Below are 6,408 nucleotides of genomic sequence, written 5' to 3' on the forward strand. Positions count from 1 at the left end.
TCGATTGATGATGATGATGGTACCAGATGGCAATAATTTCAAACAATTATGTAAATAGCGTATAATAGCATTTTAGTCTGATTATATTAATGGCTAAAAAAATATTTATTGAAACAAAGAAGTATATTTATTGAAACAAAGAAGTTTATATATACCAGCTAATCATTCAAATATCTTTATTCGCCTAATGAAATTATTGAAGTGGGCGAAAAATTTTGTCTGGCCACACTTCTCATAGAAAATAAATCGTTCTGGAGGACAAAGAAAATCACTCACTTCATTCCATATGGAGATAAGAAAATTTAACGCGAAGTAGATTACGATGGTTCGAGCATTTGGTGAGCTGTGGAACGAACTTGTGGAACAACAATCAGCTGTTCGTGTGGGCTGTGAAAAAGGAAACGGAAATTAGACATCAAGTTGGACAATTTGAAATATTATTATTATTTATAGGGGATATATACAATATACCCCTAATTTAATTAGCACACTAACTACTAGGGCATTCAGTGTTATTTGAAATAAATTGAATTTATTGCACGTTACCCCAGACAATATAATCACAACTATTTCCTTTCTGAAAATGTGGTAAAGCAGTTTGAAAGCAATGATGAAATTGTTGATAAAAAACTCGTAGCTATTCCGTGGCAGCCATAATTTATTCTACAGGGCTGTTGTCGGCTTATTTGTGGTTCTTTTCTAATTGATTGACGGAATTTTAAACAAATTCAAATATGCAAAAGGCAGGAAAATGTAAGGCGTTTCTAATGAACTGTTAAAAAATTCAATAGGAATTGCAGCTCCATCCTGAGTTTAATAAGGGAAACTAGGTCTGGATGAGGTACTGTGATAAGTAGAGGGTACAAAAGACCAAGAGGTCGAAGTGCAAATCTCATTAAGAATCTAATCTAATCCAAGTTTGGGTGCCACGTCATTAGGGATTCGACAGCAAAATTCCGCCCATTCACTTCAGACGTATTCTTAAGTATGAATTAGAGCTACCATAACAATAAGCATGTATCGAAATGTTCCAACCAATCTTATGAGCAACACTGCATTCGATTCTAGTGATTCCATACCAAGGATGATAGATCTTAGATAAAAATCGTTTCACCATGGATCCACACCACAATATCATAACCAATAACCATAGATTTCAATTGAATTTGACTTTTCCCCATAACCATAAACAGCTGATTTCCAATTTGTTACATTTATTGTGATTTTGTTCTTTGCTTTTATTAACCACAAAAGAAACCTGTGTCCAGTCTGTGTACTTACGATATATGGAGGTCATACGTCGCTATTACTTTCGTTATGAAGTAGATAGAACTTCGAAAGTGTGCAATGTCATGTGCATTACCGTCTTATCTGCGTATGATATGATCGCGAGTGGTTAACTCAAGCGTCCATAATTGTTGTCGATATGTCTGAGTCAACCTCCTCTGGAACACTTTTTCATGTTAAATTTATCACTTGTCGGGAAGTTCGGTGTGATCAGGCGCGGCCCAGGACGTTAATATTATTTTGCTTAGCTGCTGCTACTAAAACAGCTCTATTTTTCGCCTTCCTTCGTCCTACTATCGTAGCGTACACAATACTTGCTTGGCAAACTTGCATGCAGCATCCCAGCAATGTTTTGAAATGCACATACTGCCAGTTAAATTTGACTCACTTGGCTGTGCTCGGATGTACAGTAGAATTTTGCCCGCGATCCCGCAAAATACGGCTTGTTTGAAATACTCTTTATTATTCAGTATAGCCTCCTTGAACTCCATCCCTGAAATATATATATACAGGGTGGCCCAAATAAGACGTACTAAAGACTAAAGACTACTGCCTAGCAGTATGCGCAGTTGCTCCATCTTGTTGAAACCACAAATTAAGATACTGCTCCGCCATTGACCGCAAAAAGTTTTCAATCAAAGTTCTGTAAGAAGCTCCTGAAATCGATTCCGGCGTTTCATCCTCATTTTCGAAGAAATATGGACCGATAACTCTAGTGGCCATAACACCGCACCAAACAGTACATTTAGATGGGTGCAACTGATGTTGGTGTGTTGCCCTTGGATTTTCAGAGCCCCACAATCTACAGTTTTGTTTATTGACATAACCATTTAAATGGAAATGCGCTTCATCCGACATCAAAACATTATTTTAAAAATAAATTTGTGTGGCTAATTGTGTAAGAATAGAAAAACTCGGTAATTTTAACGCGTAGTATTGTACTGTAGGGTTCCATAATAAATTTTAAACAATTCAATTATTACCTCCAAAAAGAGAAAAATAAATACAGTGCACTCGCGGTAACTCGAATAGCCGCTAAGTCGAACGACGTGCTAACTCGAACACATTTTTTCCCCTATTGACTTCTTTGTAACTCGAACAATAAAAAAGCGCTATAACTCGAACAAAAAAACAAATTTATTTGTACACACATTCTTTTCAAACATGTACATTTTGTACATAGATACATATGTAATAGTATATGTATATAAATTATATGTATACTAGTGTATTGTCCATATGAATATTTCGGCGTTAATATCCCGTTAGTTTTCTGGGAACAACATCTTGCATTGACCAAATTGCTTAGATTTGTCATTTGTAGTATATCAGTGCACGTGAGTAATGGATCGTAAAAGGTTGAAGTGTTTAACATTAAAAGAGAGGGCTGAAGTCCTTAACAAAATTAAACGTGGACGTAGTGTTACTTCTCTAGCGAAGGAATATGGGGTAGCCAAGTCCACCATAAGTCTTATAAAAAAGAAAGATAAGGCAATTTATGGCTTGCACTAACGCTACCGGCAACCATAAGCTTAAACTTCTCGTTATTGACAAAGCAAGAAATCCTCGTGTTTTCAAAAATTTTAACTGTCCGGTGGAGTACAAAAATTCCAAATCAGCCTGGATGACTTCGGCGATTTTCAAAGACTGGTTTCATAATTCGTTCGTGCCGCAGGTAAAATCCAGATTCATTAAAACAATTTTTTTAACCAAGTTAAATGACTTTAATATTTAGGTAAGAAAAAATTTGAAAGATGGGGACTACCTGAGAAGGCTCTTCTTCTAATTGATAATGCCCCATCACATCCCAACGAAATCGAATTAAAGTCCGAGGATGGTTTAATTTTAACTATGTTTATGCCGCCGAATGTGACACCATTGATTCAGCCAATGGACCAAAATGTAATTCGTATAACGAAACTATACTACAGAAATTTTCTACTGGCTTCCATTTTCAACAATCGATCGAAAAATCGATATCGATGACTGTTTTTTTAACATAGCACACTCAATTGATAAGTCGAACAAATTCGATAAATCGAACAGCGCCTGTTTTAATTAGTTCGAGTTATCGCGAGTGCACTGTATGTCAAAAAATAAAAAAGTTATTTGTGCTTAACATTAGTAGGTCTTATTTGGGCTACCCTGTATATACGCTGTAAAATACGCATGATAAGCAAACGCATGGGGAATACTGAAATCTGGTGGATGCTCTAACAATTCGAACTTCAATTCATGGATTTGAGCCTTTGTCGATTTCTGGACATGAACTCATTTCGGACCCGAAGAAACAAATTCACATCACTCGTAGCCTCCTGTTTTGATTCAGAATCATGATGATAGACCTAAGTCTCATCCCTAGTGATGAATCGACGCACAAAATCCACCTTATCCCTTCGAAAACAGCCTAGGGCTTCTACTAAATCCCTTTCAGTCAATCGACGATTTTCCAATACGATTTCCTGTACTTTTCTACGATTTCTGGTGTAGTTTCTGTTGCTCTTTTTGGACGTTCTTGACGTGGATCGTCTTGAAGACTTGTACGACCACGTTTAAAGTCAGTCATCATGTATTGCACTAATTGATGGCGAAAAGACCTTATACACTCTCAACATTCGTTCAAAAATTTCCATTGCTTTTAAACCTTCCAAAAATAAAAATTCAATCACTGCACGATATTTGATTTTTTCCATTATAGAAAATGCTGTGACACGTCGATACAAAATGGCTTGTAAACAAGGAATGCATTGACAGATTGAAATGAAACTTCACATTCTTTTGGCAAAAGATAGAACCTTTCGCCTAGAGTTGTTTTTAGGCTTGTTATATAGAGTCATAGTCTGGTGGAACTCACTAAAGAGGACGACATTGGTGAAGAAATTGCAGAGTTCAGAGGTCGGCACTCATTGGAATCAGTGGCGCGCTTCGAACGACTCCTTCTCTGGCGCTCAACGCAATGTTAAATGTGGTATCCATAGGCAGAATTGCCACTGCACGTACCGCAATCAGACTGAGGGGTTCAGGCTATAGGCTTCAACCTCTCTTTTGGGCACTCACGCATCGTTAGAAATTTTGAGTTCATCCCCTGTCAACGAATCAATGTATACCCTCGCTTAGTCCAACTGGAAATTTCTCCTCTCATATCCCATCAAGGAAAGAGTGGACGGAGGGCTACACTTGGAGACAGGGCCCGGTGAACTTATATACGGATCTCTCGAAGTTAGACGGAAGAAGGAGTATTCTACGAAGAGCTCCTCACCAGACTCAAATTCAGGTTACCAGACCACTACAGTGTATTCCAAGCAGAGATAGTCGCAATCAAAGAAACAGCTGATTGGCTGCTCACATGCGTACTAACAGCCAAGAAAGTAGGTAAATATTTATTCCGACAGCCATGCGGCAATAAGGGCCCCCGGATCAGTGACGGTGCATTCGAAACTCGTCAGGGAATACCTGACCTCACTTTCGACTGCGTCCGAATTCTTTGACATAAGCCTCATCTGGGTTCCTGGTCACAGCGACATCGCGAGAAACTGTGAGGCGGATGAGCTGGTCATACAAGGGAAATGTGAGGTAATTTCCCCGCGAAGGGAGAGAATTGGGATCCCCCTGACTATCTGCGGTCTGCTCCTGGATGGACTTCGCGCCAAGTCAGCGAGCAAGGCAAGTACACAAACTTGTAAGGTCGCGAAATCCTTTTGGCCACGTTGGGATCGGGGGCGCTCGGGCGAGCTTTTGAGGTTGACAAAATCTCAGCTCTCGAATCTCGTGGGTTTTCTCACAGGACTCTATGGGCGAGAAGTGCATGCTGTGATATGTACTTGGAATTACCTCGCGTCCTTTTTGTGTCGGATGTATAGAGGATGAGGTGGAATCATCTCAGCACCTTCTCCTTAGCTGGTCTGCTCTGGTGGGGTTAAGATCTAGGTATCTTGGCTCTTACTTCTTTGCTACGCCTGCTGCTGGTGGACATTAAAAATCTGATGAATTTCATAAGCAGCGCAGAGCGGTTGACGTAAGGGCAGCACAGCCATCAATCATTATCCACACACTCTAAACCCATCCTCCTAACCATCCCACCACCACCTCTCCCTGCCTTCTTCTTTCATCCCATAGGTTTTCTCCTTCACAATGGTAGCACAAAGGAAAAAAACCGTTTATCTTCGTCCATTCCTTAGGCAACCATTCCACCCTAACCTAACCACATACGTTCTGACATTCATCTGTAATAGATTAATTCTCCATCACTGTTTTTAGTGCACTAATGGTGATATTAATCATAGCAGTTGAACAATAACGATGCAATCGAATAATTCCCCACGTTTCCACGAAAGTTCTACGTTACCGAAACGATCCAGATTTATATCCGACCAAGGACTGTCACTCAAGCAGCATTCCCCGTATGTAAATATGCGGAATGTTTATGTCGCTACAACAACTAATTCCCCAAATCGTCCCTTACTATCCGAAGTGAGAGTTTTGTTAATTTTAAAGCAATTTCCCACTTCCAAATCTCTTTCAATAAAAACACATACATAATTCTCAGCAATTTTAAATAAAACTATGTATATCATGTATTTCGTTCAAGTGATAATCATCAATTTAACTACAGTTTACTTGCAAGTGTTATTTATAATATTCTCGCCCTACGTCGCGCACATTTGCAGAATTCTGTAACATATGGCTTTTTAAATTATATTTTTCGGAAATAGTATTATTAGATGTTTGCAAATTAAATCAAGTGCACATATGTAGATACTCTTGTGGAAGAGTAAATGAAAACAAAACCACAAAAACACAATTACATATGCACATGCATGAACATACGCGTTCACCTACCGGTACATGTGTGCAGGTGTTGAAGTGCAAAAATAATAAAAAACAAATAGTAAATAAATTGGCAAAAAATATGTTTGTACAAGCTTTTGTAGTAGCTTTTAAACATATATGTTGGCTTTTTATTGCATGCGTGTTTCTTCTTTTGCTATGTGTGACGCAAGACGATTACATTAGTATCACATAATTTCAAAGTGCGACATGTTGCACGAGAACTTGCTATCACTTCCAGTTACAATTTCAGACATATTACATTTTCTAAAGAAATTTAAATTCCCAAAAATA

The sequence above is a fragment of the Anastrepha ludens genome, chromosome 6 (genome assembly GCF_028408465.1).
Source record: "Anastrepha ludens isolate Willacy chromosome 6, idAnaLude1.1, whole genome shotgun sequence".
Taxonomy (NCBI): domain Eukaryota; kingdom Metazoa; phylum Arthropoda; class Insecta; order Diptera; family Tephritidae; genus Anastrepha; species Anastrepha ludens.